Raw genomic sequence first — 15477 nt, 5'->3', positions numbered from 1 at the left:
GAGCAACAGCTAAATAGAATCATAGAATCATAGAACCATTTAGGCTGGATAAGACCTTTAAGATCATTGAGTCCAACCACAGATTTAAGGACAATGAGTATATCATGAATATTAAGGACTCTGTGAGAAGAAGAATGATGCAATAAAGCGAGTTGGTGCCTGATTACTTTTCCTCAATAGTTTGTAGGGTGGCACAAATTTAACTGTGCATTTTTTAATGATCCAAACTTTAGGTTGGATTGTAATAGAGGGGAAAAGCTTCTAATGGACCTTAACAAAGATGTGATTGTTAACTGAAGCACAAATCATAGATACCTTAAGCACTGAGATTACTTATTATTATTATTACATTATCTTTTTATTAAAGAACTCTACAGAGCAGTAGAAAAGCTGGAAATTATATCCATGAGACCTTTTAAGTAAATCTGCGAGTAATTTGTTTTGATAATCTGGATGAGGAATTGGGTGGAAAGCATTGCTGTAAAGTTCACATGCACTCCAAATTTGTGCTATGCCTTAGATGCATGTTCTTCAAAGTCAACTTAAAACACTTTTCCTGAGTATCGTAAGTACCACTATATATATATTTATTAGCACACACATAAACACGTATATACTGATGCTTTCGTTATGAACAGGATTTTTAAAGAAAGGTAATATCATTTATTGGCTAAAAGTATCTAAGCTTCTGGGATCACAATGCCTTTACCCTGGCATTGACTGCAACAAGATTTTCCTGGGAGATATTTGGTTGATTTGAGACTGAAATCTAAAGCAAACACAGCCATTTTCATCAAAATCCTTCTACAAAATGAAAACTTCCCATTCACTTTAAACTGGACTTTTAATCCTTTAGCTACTGAGCAGCCTTATTACTTGCTGCTACTGTTAGTGAATGAATATTAGGGAACGTGATGGATATTTATTTGACAGTCATATTTTATTCATGACACATAACAGAATGTAAGTGGCTAATGACCAGGAAACAATCATTCTTTTACTGCATCCATGCATTTAGGTGTCTTATGAAGCTGCTTGGAATCAGGACATTCCCAAAAGAAAAATACTAGTTAGTCTTTTGCTGCTGATATACATTACTTAATTCCAGAGGAACTTTCAAACTTTTCTGCCCATTACTAGCTATGATACTAAGAACTTACTAAGAAGTTATAATCTGATAGTCTGCTTCTCTGAGTCCCCTGGGAAAAAAAAAACAACACACTTTTGGTTTGTTAAAAAAAAAAGAAAATTCATGTGCTTTCATAAAATTTCTCCTGTACTCACACAAATTGAAATTTAACGTGCATTTTAATATATATATGTACAGGATATAACCAAAAGCTTTGAGACCAAATGCTTAACAGTGGATTAAATTGTGTGTGAAACTGTTGAAATGGTTTACTAAATTATATATTGTTTAATAAATTGGCAGTTGTGCATAGGAAAATACTCATTTATACACCGAGAGTAAAACCCAATGTGAATTTCTAAATCTATCTATCTATATATATAGATATGGGTATCACAAAGATTTCCCAATGTCCTTTTTTTTTTTCCCTATAAGTATTTCCATGCAATAGTAAAATACCATTTCTTAATTTTTTTTTCAGTGTGCCCTGAGAATTATCTTTGCAAATCTTGAGTCTGGAGACTCTCATGTATAATGTCTTAGTTAGATTTGAGGTGTAACTAATCTGTGCCAAATTTGTACTCAACAAGAGAATTCTATGGAAGTCTATACTATAAATGGAAACAGAGTTTAAAATCTCCAGGTGAATCTTTATGATTGGTATTGCAGTTAAGACACAAGCATTAATTTGCTCTTTGTGGTGAGAAGTTTAACTGTATTTGATTGACTTAGAGAAAGTCAACAACAGCAAAAAAACTTTAGTTGGGTTTCACAGCAAAAGTGATTGTAAGTTTGTGAAACACGTCCTGAGAATTTCCTAGATGTCTGGTTAATATTACTAATATCCTGATCTAATACTTAAATGAGACTAGCTTAACAATTTTATTACATTGGTTTAAATTTTCATTAATTTTGAAGTAATCATTGCCTTTATTGTAGTATCTTATTATTTTGAAAAGGTAAAATGAAATACTGTTCTTGTGGTTTTGCTTAAAACAAGCAAACAAACAAACCAACCACAACTTGTTTCAAGTGAATTTTTTAGTTAGTTTTCTGGAGTTTCTGTTTTAGTATGAAGATAATTTTCAAAGAAAAGATAATCCCTGCATTTTTTTCACATATTCAAACAGTAATTTTTCAGTTAAAATATTTTAATCAAAAATTTTCTAGGAACTTCTTACTGAAGGTGTGCAGGATCTTTGAACACCATGGCCAAAGTCTGAAACTCATCACTTCACAACTAAGACATTTAGTATCAAAAATCTTTTTCAAAAATATGACATTAAGGGCCAAAATGGTGTTTGTAGTTTCCTCAGTTGTCTTCAATAGGAATAAAAAGAAACAGTTGTCATTTGCAAGATAATGTTTAGGAAGGTTCAGAGTTACCTAGAATGTAGGTTAAGATTTTTTTCTGAAATTTGTTTTCATACAGTGGAAAGACTATTTCTGATATCCTGAAAAGAGAATTTGCAAAAAAGCAAAATATAAAAATTCAGCTTTCAATATATTTTTCTAATTGTTCTTAGAAATTAAATTAATCAAAAAAAGAGAAAACATTTATTTTTAGAAGTAATTTTTTACTTTTAAAAAATGTTTTGAAAGAAACATTCCAACCTACTCCATAGAGTTCTGAGAATGATGTCGGAAGGTGGTTAGTGTTATTGCTATTTATTGTGCTTTGTTTCTTACAAGTCTAATGCTATAGAGACTATTGAACTTATTGTATTTCCTTGATTTTAATGATGTTTCCTACTAGTTCAGTTTTACAATTCCATTTGAATTAGTTTTTTTCTGTGTGTCCTGTCTGTATTTTCCTGTCTTTTCCATCTGAAATTACAGAAGACATAACTAGACTTTGCTTCTCCATTCACAGAGCAGCTTTCAGTGGATTATACCGTGCTTCACAATATCTTTTGGTCCTTTTCCAAAATCTTTACTTGCTGGGCTCAGCAATAACACCTCAATTACAGAGGAATAATGGGGGGGGGGGGGGTGGGGAGGATATATCTTTAAGCAGTTTTGAATGAGAGCTTGCATGAATGAGATGAAAAGAGACAAAGGAATTCAACTCAATATTCCAGGAGGCTCTTCTCCAGTTATATGCTCCTATATTCCTATAGCTAAAGAAGGATTAGGATTTTCCAATACTTATTTATTTAAAAAGGCCAATATTTAATCCTTCAAAGCTAGAGATTTGAGCGCAGTTTAAAAACATTTACTGTGTCTGTGTAGACTGGAATACAAAATTCTCAAAATATTTCCTGTATTTTTCTTGCTTGTTTGCGAGGTTTCTCAGGTTCAGGTTTATCAGAGAATTGGTAGAATTAAGAGACACAGATTGCCTGACAAATATTATTATTGTACCGAACACAAAAATGTGTAGTAACGGTATCTAATTATGTTGCTACATTTGAAATTAGGTAGGGAAGACACTTCGTATTTAGAATCTTGCTGATATTCTATTTCTATACAAGTATTTCCATTCTTGTACAATTAGTGGAGAATCCCTGATACTAGCACAGACACACCTAATCTATAAAGCATATATCCCGTTTAAGAACTCTCTTCCTAACTTCTTTCTACTCACTGAGTTCACAGAAGCCAGTTTCAGCTGAGAATTTCTTAAAGATTTTTTTTTTTTTTTAATTTATCTCTTTATTTTTCAAAGTAGCAATGCATTAAAGACTTTTGCAAGCATCCCTTCTCAACTAGGTGAGCGTTAGCAAATGCAAGGGAGGGAGAAAAGTTGGCTATATGATAGGAACACTCTCAGTCTGGTTATATTTGTGATTTTACCTTTGCAAAGCTGAATCTGGTGAGATACAAACTCTTCCATTACTCAGGCTGCTTGACAGATGGACTGTTGAGATCATATAAACCCTCCCTTTGCTAAGACTTTATATTGGTCTATGCTGGTTGAACAGGTAACCCCAGCATGTCCCCTGGAACACTCCAGACTTGTATTAGGAAGATTTTCACACTTCTTGTTGCTTAACTACCTGCCTCGAACAAAATAATAATATGTTTGGGAAATGTCAAATTCTCAGGCAAGTTCTCCATTCTAGATCTTTAGCAAGACCTTTTTATTATCCTTAGAAAGATCTTTCTGAGTAATATGAACACTGCTGACCATACTGTATATGAGGATCTCTTAGAAGTGTAAATGGCAAATGATTCAAAACATGCACTAGCAGCAAGGTATGGTAATCATCTCAGGCAAGACTGCATGATTCCTCTGGGGTTTCAGTGAACAGGAACTTTCATTTACATTGTACATTCCATAGATGCTATGATTTTATAATTACTGTCAGCTGACTGTCTTTGCAAACAGGTATTTGCTATGGCTCAGATTTAAGACAGTTGCAAATAAGAAGATTAAATTATTTAAGTGGTTAGCAGTTCTTGGTTTATTTTGCTTAACTATGTTATTCTTTAGAAAAAAATGCTTTTATATAAGTTAACTTCAGTACTTCCCTCTTTTTCACTGTGTTACTGAAATGAAACTTGCTACAGAACCCGTGTAAACCAGATGATGGAGAATCTTCATCCTGTAATTAGGGATGAATGAAGCTCAGAAAGCTTTGAGTTTTCGATAATCTGCCCAAAGTTAAGATGCTTAGCACAAGTTTTTATGAAGCTATCTGACTGAGGTGATGTTTTTGCAAGTAACATTTAGCTTCTATCATCTTTCAGATACTTCATATACATTGAGTAGTTACTCCTTAATAATGAAAGCATTCTCTAAAGTAAGCTATTATAAACAGGTATGTGAGGGGATATTCAAAGATCCAGAACAGATCACAAAGGAATTCAGCAAGTTAATATTTCCCATGTGCTCCTACCATGTCCCTACCTAACATTTGATCTTCTATTTTCTCCATCTTGACAATGGAAAAAGAAAAGTACTTGCACTGCCCTTTTGCACAAAGTGAACTTTATTCTTTGTACTGAGATGACAAGTCTCTTTTTCTCCTTACTTCAACTTCCAGAAATTGTAAAGATATGACCTTAAGAGGATGTGTAAATTTTGTGGCATAGAGAGGCTTGAATCATCACTTAATTTATCCAAGCATTTTAATCCTTACAGATCAGACATATTACTGTGCATATGACTTTGAAGCTGTTGCTATTAACTTTAGGTGTAATAAGACAGGACTCAGCGTTGCAATTTCATCTCATCTAGAACTCCTTTTGACAGAAGAAAATAACTAAGGTGCTTAACAGTCCTTGTAATATACTATACCTACAATTCATCCTACCTCAAAACAGACCTCTCTAACTTAATGTCTTGAGGGGTTTTTTCTTGCCTTCTTTTTCCCTTTTTTTTTTTTTTAAGTTTATTTCAGCTTCTCATGAATTTACATACAATAGAAATTTTAAAAAGAATAGTGTCTCCTTGTCCATAGTGTCAAAATGTCTCGTTATAATAAAACTCGGTCACTTTGAATATATCTGATTTACAGACATAAGCACTGTAGCATGAGAGCTACATTTATTAGGTACATTTAGGCATCATGGGTACTTCTTGTCTAATAATAGTTCATCAGCTTGTACTGTAGCATGCTGACATTTGAAATTCTTTCCTCAGTCTTAGCAGCAGATTAGGTGTTGTAGATTTTCAGTTGCCAGACAGTTACAGATTAGCAGTGTGAACATATATTTTCTCTCATTTTTGTTTCTATCAGAAATACTTTTATCAGGGCTATTCACTCATGATTAAAGAAAAACTAAGTAAGTGGACTTTCTCAGAGCTGAATGAGTGTGATTGTGAAAGTGGTTGTTTGGGGTTTTTTTAGGAAAGTACATCAAATAAATGTTTTGTTTTGTTTTGTTTTTTCCCCTCTTGAAAAATTCTAAGTTGTTTGCTTTCTGACCATGGTTTTAAAGGACAAAAATTAAGACAGTGAAAAACTTAAAAGTCAGATATTATGGACAGCATTTGTGTGTGTGTTATGGCTTTCTTTTAATATACTCGGTAGAAGGAACTGTACACATAAGAAATTGGTGTATAATCTCTAACTACACCTAATTTAAGCTTGTCTCTGATAGCTTCCTGTACGTAATGTTTCAAAAAATCTTCAATTCCACTAAACATTATCTTACATATTATCAAGTTCTGGGATGAAAAGGAACACCTTCCTGATCCTGTACAATTTGTCTACCATTCTAGATCACAACCTTCCGGCAAAGTTACAATATTTTGTCTACCATGTATATACAAATATTATTTTTGTCCTGTTATGTTGTAAAGAGACTTAATACATTTAACTTATTGTTTGTCTTAATACTTTCATATGGTAAGTACTTCACAGCTGCTGCAGAGTATTTAACAATGTACTTCATTTGGTATGTTTTTAAATAATGTATTGTTTCTATGGTACAATAGTTTTCTCTATTACTATATTTTGAGTAAGAATGGAAAAAGCATCAGATCTCTTTTAAGTTCTCATTTATTTCTTTTTTTGCTAAATCCCTAAATTTGTAAATGTTGATCCAAGTAAATGTGTAGTGCCTTCAATGTAACTCACTATATCTTTAATGTTTTCACTTGTATTCTCAAGGAAAATATGCAGATTTACAGCAATGAAATCTGTGTCTGATTGCAATTTTGGGGAGATGAATTGTGTGTGTCAGGCATGGCAGGCGAGGCAGGCCATGTCCTAGAAATCTTTACAATTCCTCCTGTGCCCAATGTCACTAAAATATCTGCTCAGGTTAATAAAAAAAGGAAACAAAACAACCACAAAGGCATTTTCTTTCCTCCTTTGTCCCTTAATATAAATTCTCAACAGAAAGCTTTACTGATCTTTTATTTGTTTATGAATAGAAATTCATGGAACTCACTTCTGATTCTAAAGCTACTGGTTGCAAGAGCTTATTGGGCAGGATTTTTTTTATTTCTCTGGAGGTCTGTCATTGTGCAGTAGATTGACATAAGTCAGGAAGCAGTGATTCTTGATTTAAATAATAAATTTTAATGTTTTGCTTTGTAATTTATTTGAATTTAAATTTGTAATTTAAATTCGTAATTTACAATTTAAATTTGTAATTTAGGTATTTCCCAAAGAAATGTTGTTTCTTGCTAGCTGACACAAGTTGTTACCAACTTTATGCTTTATACTTGTTTTTTTAAGCAATTGTGTAACTTAATATGCATTTATGCAGATACTTCTGAATTTCTATTTTATTTGCAAGTAAGGAATGAAGATCTCGATTATACCTAAATGATTTCACTTTTACTCATTATTTTTGTCACTTTCATTAAAAAATAAATTGGAATTCAACTATAAACAGGCAAAACAGCAGTTTGATAAATAAAATACATGTAGGACATAATGTGTCATACAGCCACCTTAGGAAAAGAAAAGATGTATTTAAACTTGGTTTTTTTAGTGAAAACTACTTGATTTATAATAAAGGAAGTACATGTAGGTTAGCAAATTTATTAAATTATAATAATTAAAATATTAAAATATTTATTAAAATTAAAATATTAAAATTTTAAAAAATTATTAAAATTTTATTAAAATAAATATCTCATATATAAGCCTTTTGGATCTATTCTTATGACATCTTCTTTCTATTCATACATTGGAAAAAGCTTTCCTGATTTTCAATGGTCCTTTGTGACTACTGCCTACTATTAACTGAACAAATTCACATGAAAGAAATGCTTTCTCTGTAAAGACAGAAATTTGTTTAGAACTTCAAGGCCTTTTTGCCTATTTTATTACAAACCTGAATGATTCATTTGAAATGATAAGAGTCTTTAAAAAAATCTAAATAAACAAATTAACAGATAGATGGAACCACAAAATGTAACTAGGAGACAAACAGTTTAATATCTTATAGGTAGAACATGCATTAATAGAGTCACATGCAGTTTAAAAGTACCAACATACCTAGAAGCCAACCTAAAGATACCTTATAACTTGATAGGAAATGTAAAGTCTTTGATGATAACAGGTCAAAGAAGGGTAATCCATTTTCCTTACTGAGAATACAAAATGGTGCAAGAGATAGAATGGAGACAAAAAAGTCTGTGGCCATGCCTACATACAATTAGAAAGAAAAACAGTCTATCAAATTCTTGAAGCCAGGAGAGGGCTGAAAATGAATACTGAATGCGGCAAACAAATAAAACATTTTTTTATTATTCATACCCATCATAAGTAATAATCATAATAATCATCACAGTAATAATAAAACAATAATAAATGAAAGAAAAAGAAAGTGCTGACAAGTTTAATATGATTAGATAGTTAACTAGTTTTCTATAAAACTTCTTAAGGTAGAGGTCTTCTTTTTTTCCAAGTATTTCTGCCAGTTTGTTCTTTCCCATAGAATCTTCCGTATTTTCACTCCAGAAAAACAAAGTTATGAATTAAAGTACACCATAGAATAAAATCTTATGAAGCAGCTGTAGAAAAATTTTAACCAGTGAAAACTTAAACTTTATAGCAACTTGATGTGAACAGTCTGTTGCAGAACCTCAAAGATGATTTAGAGTTATGAGAATGACTCTGAAGATTTTTGCGTTTGAAAAAAACAAATATGACATGTAAGTTTATAATTTCCCTCCTGATGTTCACTGGATGTTGCAGCATGTCTTTTTGCTTATTGCATGTTTTGTCTTTCATGTCATACTCTTTTAACTTAGGGACAGTCAGTATAAAATGAGTGGAGTTGCAGAAGTGGGGAGAAAGATCAAGACAAGAGGGTTATGGATGCCAATGTGACTCTCAGATTTTAATTGTATAATAGCTAAACTATGTCTATGTAACAGCTAAAATAAAACATTAAAATATTCTGTACTTATTTTTCCTACTTATCTTCACCCTCATTAACTTTTTTAATATAAAGTTATCTGGCCTTGTCTGTATCAAAAATGTTTTCAACCTGCAAATTACACCTTTCTTTTAGAATATTATGTGCCCCCTTGCTTCCTTTCAGATCAATGACACAGCCAGCCAGAGGTGAACGCCACTCTATTTAAAAGAGAGGTGAGTGGGAGAAGGTCATAGGTCTATGCATTTTAAACTGTATTATATAATGCAGGTTTCAGCATCTGAGCAGTACAGATCTAAACAGACAGTCTGTGAAAACTCAGTCGTCTGTATACTTTTCAATATGTAAAATTAAGTAATGCATATTGCTTATATTCATGTTCCTTATAGAAACCTGAACTATTAATCAGCTGCTTTCCAAAGATTCACTTTTACATCTAAAAATTTCCTTGACATATTTCAAATAATAGACATTTGAAAACCATAATTTAATAATACATTATTCATTAACAGCAAAGCATATCTACCTCATCCACATCTTATAAAGATTAACACCTGTTTTGTAACACATTACTTTTGTTTGTCTATCAATACGATAGGTTTATTGTACATGAAAAACTCAGCAGTCAGACACTGTCTGGAATTTAAGTAATACCAGGAAATCCTTAAAAGCTGCACCTAATCTTTCATACATATTTAAATACTGGAATATCGTTATGTCTGGGGCTTTAACTTGCATTTGCTTCAGTAGATTACATAATGTCTGGCCATATAAAAGCCTGAAATCTGTTTTAATGTAAAAGAAATATTTTTTATTTCAATTAGTAGCTGTAATTCAATTAATTAATTAGTATTAGCAAACAAAGTAAAATTATTCTAATTTGGGCATAGATACATGTAAGCATAAAATATAATTTTCTTACTGATTTCTTACCATCAATTTATTTTCTTTTTTTTTTCCTCGGCAGACCAATTTTTTTCTTCAACACTTTTTATAGAAACCCCCTTGAGAGACATTAGATGTTTCAGTAGGATATTAGCTGACAACCAGCTGAAAAGTAGAAGACATGATACCCAATCAGTAGAAAGCCCAATGATTTATTGCCTTTGATTAATTTGAGATTCTCATTTGTCTTCAAGGACCTGGAAAGCCAGTCAAAGACTTCTGGGAAGTGATAGACTTTAAAAAACTTCAATAGCTGCTAATCAAGAGCTTACCAATTGATCACTAAACCACAGGTTCATGAGATCATATGAGATATTTTAACTGCTTTACAACTGAAATACTTTGGATTACTACAGAAAAATATATTTTGAAAAATGTTAAGTATATACTGTAGTCGGATTATTGTAAAAATACAAAATGTTACCAGTTCTTCAAAACACCAGAATACCTCTAAATGTGAGGGAGAAGATGGTGGGACAATGACAAGTGACAAATTCTGCGATAGCAAATGCTTATCTCTCCCAAATCAAAGCGTTCAACTGGAAGATTTGGATTTTTTTTTTTTCTGAAGTAAGGGAAAAAAAGAATATATTTTTTCAGTTGTGAAAGTCAAAAGAAACTGAGGAAAAAATGGTCTCATGGTTATGTCATAGGAAGACGTGAATATATTTCTAATTCTGCATTTCTAGTTGCTTTTGGTATAGCTGCAGCTTGCGTTTCTAACAATCCAGAAAACAGATTTATTAGCTTTGGTGTTTTAATAAAAAAACGTTCATGATTATGTATATAAACATACATTGAACCCTACTTGTTCATCATAAATTTTCCCAGAGAAGAATATAAAGTGTAATACTTGTTCAGATTAAAGTTAATCATCTAAACTGTCTGCATTCATTCATGGATTTACACATGATAGTTCCTTTCCATCCATTCATGATTTTTCAGATGATATTTCCTTCCAGTCAACTCTTTTCCTCATGTATGGAATCTTCTTAGTCTCTCCTCACATAGAAAGTGCTTCATGAAGCTGATCATCCTGATCATCTACAGTTAGCATCTTCAGAACAAAACTGAAAAATTGAACAGAAAAAGAAAACAGTAGCAGCTACTAGGGAAGGATTTAGCAATTCCTCGTTATAAAATAACATAGGCCTTAGAGCATGGGAACATATTTTTCAACCTGGACCTAAGGAATATTTATTCATTTTACTTAATGATTGTTAACTAAAATGCCCATATACTCAGAGACATTAAGTTGGATAAGAAATTTAGCATAATCTATAATAAGGAGACACCCCAAATACCCAAAATACTTGGGTCATTTTCAAATAGTACCTTCTGTGTCAAAAGCCAAAACACTGTGGCAGATGAGTAATAGAATATCCAGATACCAGTTCAGTGGAATATGCAAAGGAATGTCTTCTGTTTCAATTGTGAGAGTGCTTCAAGTCAGTTTTGGATACCAGGTTGTGTAGGCGTTAATGTGCACCTGTAAATGAAAACTCACTAAATGGGAATGTCATCAGATGTTTTTCATTAATAAACAGGATACAGTGAGTTAAAGATGACATTTGAGCTTTCAACTTGAGGCTGAAGTGACAAGGATGGTTGAGCCAGTCTCCTATCAAAGAAGAAGTCTTGATCCCTACTGCTACCCTTCCCCCTACTCCCCCTCTTTCCTTCCTCTTGCCCTAGTTCTGACACTACATTTTCTTTCTCTTTTTTATACCATTACTAGGTAACTCATTGACTCAGAATAATACTATTCATTCTGGGGGGGAGAGGGAGGAGAAGGTATTAGTTTAAACTAGTTCATGGAAGAGATCTGTTGTGCTCCAGTTTTAGCACAACATAAATGGCAGTTATAAGGGAACAGGAAAGTGTAGAAGGATACCATGAAGAAAAAGGCTGCGTTGTTCAGTGGTAGCATGACATTAGATCAGCATAGCCTACCACTTAACCAGTTTTTGTGAGTATACTTTAGTGAAACCACCATTTTTAGTTTGAAAAACTCACCATATGTATATCACATTGTGTGTTTGCACAATATCAAATGCAGCATACCGTGGAAGACCAAAAGAAACCCTTACCTGGTGCAAAAATGGCGTAACTACATTGGATTCAATCTATGTTGACATAGTTCTGATAGAATGTAATGTGATTAATCAGCTTGTGATTAGTAACTTTTGTCCTAATGGACAGAGAACAAGAAGTTTCAAGAATATTAGATTATCATATGTTTATTTTAAAATAGATGGCCACATGAGAGGAGAAAAACTTTATTAAGCTATATTTATGCTGCAGAATAACCCAGAGCAGGGGAGTGAGCTTGATCACGGGATCCCTCCACAGGGGAAAACTGTGAATGGACTCACCATTCAGTAGACTTCAAAGGACCAGAGTAAGAGATCAGTTCTGAGGTATGAATCTTTAAGAAAACAGGTTTCATTACTTCAGTTTCGTGATAAACTATGAAGAGACTTATTGTAATGTTATCATTTAATATGTCGTTTCATGTCTTGAATTTCTCTCCAAAGTTCATCACTTGCACATAATGACAACATGAGGGAACAGCCTCAAGCATGAGGGAAATTTCAAATTGCTTTGAAGCCTCAGAAGGAAAATCTAAAATGTTAGAAATTTTTTATTTTTATGGCTGTATGTGGACTTTATTCAGCCTTGAGTATTAATCAGTAATACCTGTAATCTGGAAAAGTATGTGCAGAAAATAAATGGAAATTAATAAACTATGGCTAAAAGAAATGCATTCTTTCCCTCCATTGAAAGAGAGCATATTTTGTAACAAACTATTCAGATTGCTATTACATGGTCTCCTACAGATGTCAAATCTCCATAAGTGAGACGGGATTCTGAGAAAGCATATAGCTTGTCACCAGATGAAAAAGCAGGGCATATAAACTGAGGCTTTGGAGAAATATATTACTGGAGACTAGATGCAAGCAGAAATACATAAACACTCTAAACATAAAAGCTATTCCCTTCTTCCTGTGGTGGAACATTTTACAAAGTGTTTTCATTATTGTACTGCATTTCTGCATGACATTTGCTTCTGGAATGTTTTCTACTGTTTTACTGTTGTTTTCCTCTCCCTGTTTCTTTTTTCCCCTTAAATAGCAAGAATTAGAATACTGAGACGAATGAATCATGTTTTTCTTTAGAATTTTGGTCAAAGCTAGTAGTGGAAGTAAAAACCTCCTTTGATAATATGCAGTCTTTTGCTAGACAGATTCATATTAAATGTTCATTGTTTGGATACACTGTGCAGTGATGCAACTAAATAGCTTCTTCCATAAGAAATAGGATAGTCATTCTCCTTATCATAAAAGGTTCAGTGACATTAGATTGCAGCTAGAACACATGATATAACCCTGTATGTAAACAGATCCTGTGAATAATATGATTTCATGTAACACTCCATTTATCAAAGAAGTATTAAAGCACAACTAGTTGATATATTTCCTGCTCATATTTCATGGAAATCATAATAACACACCCATACACTAAGATACTGAGCCAGTTATATTGTTCAGTTTATTCCAGAACAGATTATACATTTAAGCTAATATACATGCAAGAGAAGAGTTAAGGCATTAGGTCGATGATTTCAAACAGGACTGTACCAATGTAACAGCAAGTTTGCAATCCTGATGGTCAGGCCTTTGAATAGACTAATCTGACTATTGTTTAAACACTCATGTGGTTTTTGCAGGAAGTAGACCTCCAGCCGCTCCATCAGTGTGATTCTAGGCATGAGCACTACAAAGAATTTCAAATGCTCAGGGAACTCCCTGGCCAAAACGAGCTGGGTTGGATGGCTGCAGAACAGACACTTTGAATGACAGCAGTGTATTTAAGTATCCAAATATCTTCTGATTGTAAAATATATCCTAACAAAGAACTTACATTATGCTTCCTAAGGGACTGCTGCAGACCTTGCCAGTAGTAAATGAATGGTACTTGGAAAGTTTAAATGTGTATAGCTAAAGAGGCCTTTTGCACCTGTAAAAGTAGAAGTACTTTAAGCAGACTTTAACACTAGCTTTTTTTGAACTTAAACATTAAGCACACTAATATATTATAATTGTATAAGCATTTTTGTACCCAGCGGCCCAGTAAAAACAGAATTTCCATTCTTTGTTGTGGGACAGAGGCCTCATGCTAACTGTACCTTTTGTGCAAGGTCCTAGTCGTGGCCTATTAGGCTTGTTATCAACTAGTTATGAGAACTTGCTGTGTGAACCAGAGCTTGGTATCTGCTCCCTCTTCTTATGATGTACAATCTTATCACGGGATAACAGCAGAGGCCCTAAAAATATGAGCACAGGTTGAAAGCAGAGGCCCCAGAATGATAAACAATTAATTGACGGTCAATTACTGATCACTGAGAAAACACAGCCTTGAGAGCTGGATGAAGACAGGTTTTGCTTTTAGAAAAGGAGCAGCAGCTAAGCAAAGTTAAAAAAGAGCAGAGCAACAGGAGAAGGCACATGCCATGGCCTCGGAAAATAATCCTGCCTCAGCGTTGCAGAGTGCATAGTCTAGAGGGAAGGGAGGCTAAGGGTTAGCAATTCTCTAGAAACTCAACTATCTTACAAAAGGAAAAGATACAAAATTTGAGGAGCTAGGGGGAGAGGGAAAAAACCCAACAACCACTGCATTTCCAGCTTCTCTTATCAACAAGCTCTGAAGGCTGAATACCTTGATAGCTAAAATTTATAAAGGGCTGTAGCCATTAGCTATGCAATACTCTTGCATACTCACAGCTAATACAGGGTGTGATTATTATGAACTGACTCTTTGGTCACTTATTAGTAGTGATAATGATAAAAAATATGTAAGAGCCATAAGCATGTAGTGTGCCATTAATGAATGCCAATCTAGTTAGTTTTATTTTAAAGATTAAAACTGATTTATCAGTCTTCTAAACACTCCTATCCCAAAAATCTCTAATTTCCTAAGTGATACATATAATCAGTTGCAACACTCAATGCATGAGGTTCACAGGTCAGGAGGGCCCATGAAAGGCAACAGAATCTTTGTACAAATGACAAAAATATTTTATAGCTCTTCCTTGAAAGTCCTGAAGAACAGTGGCTAACAGTCAATTGGAGAAGTTATCATCTCCTTTTTGTTCCAGGCTCTCACATTTTGGCTGTCACTGGACTGGGCCTTAGCCGTACCACTAGTGACCTCTGCCTTAGCTCCACAAAATTATTATTTCTTGTTATGCTGCTTCATTCCCCTTCCTGAAGTACTTTTCTCAAAAGATACTATTGACTCTAATCAATCAGTTATTGCAATTCACAGACATTATTTCTCAGTATTACTTGCTTAATATCTTAATGCATGGGTGTAATATTATATACTAACTTTGTCTACCCTTCACTAAGTTTGTATTCCTAAATACAATGAACCTCATAACACCTACCTTCATATGTGTCACTACAGCAAGGAACTGGTTTTGCTATCAGTGAATAATGAAAACAATGTCAAAAGTATTAACCATTATCTGTGTCCAAACCGTGTACCTATTACTGTCTGTATTATCTGTACAATCTGCGCATTGCTTTTTTCTCTAGCAATCATTCAATTCT

The sequence above is a fragment of the Ciconia boyciana genome, chromosome 5 (genome assembly GCF_034638445.1).
Source record: "Ciconia boyciana chromosome 5, ASM3463844v1, whole genome shotgun sequence".
Classification (NCBI taxonomy): domain Eukaryota; kingdom Metazoa; phylum Chordata; class Aves; order Ciconiiformes; family Ciconiidae; genus Ciconia; species Ciconia boyciana.
Note: the sequence above shows the minus strand (reverse complement) of the source record.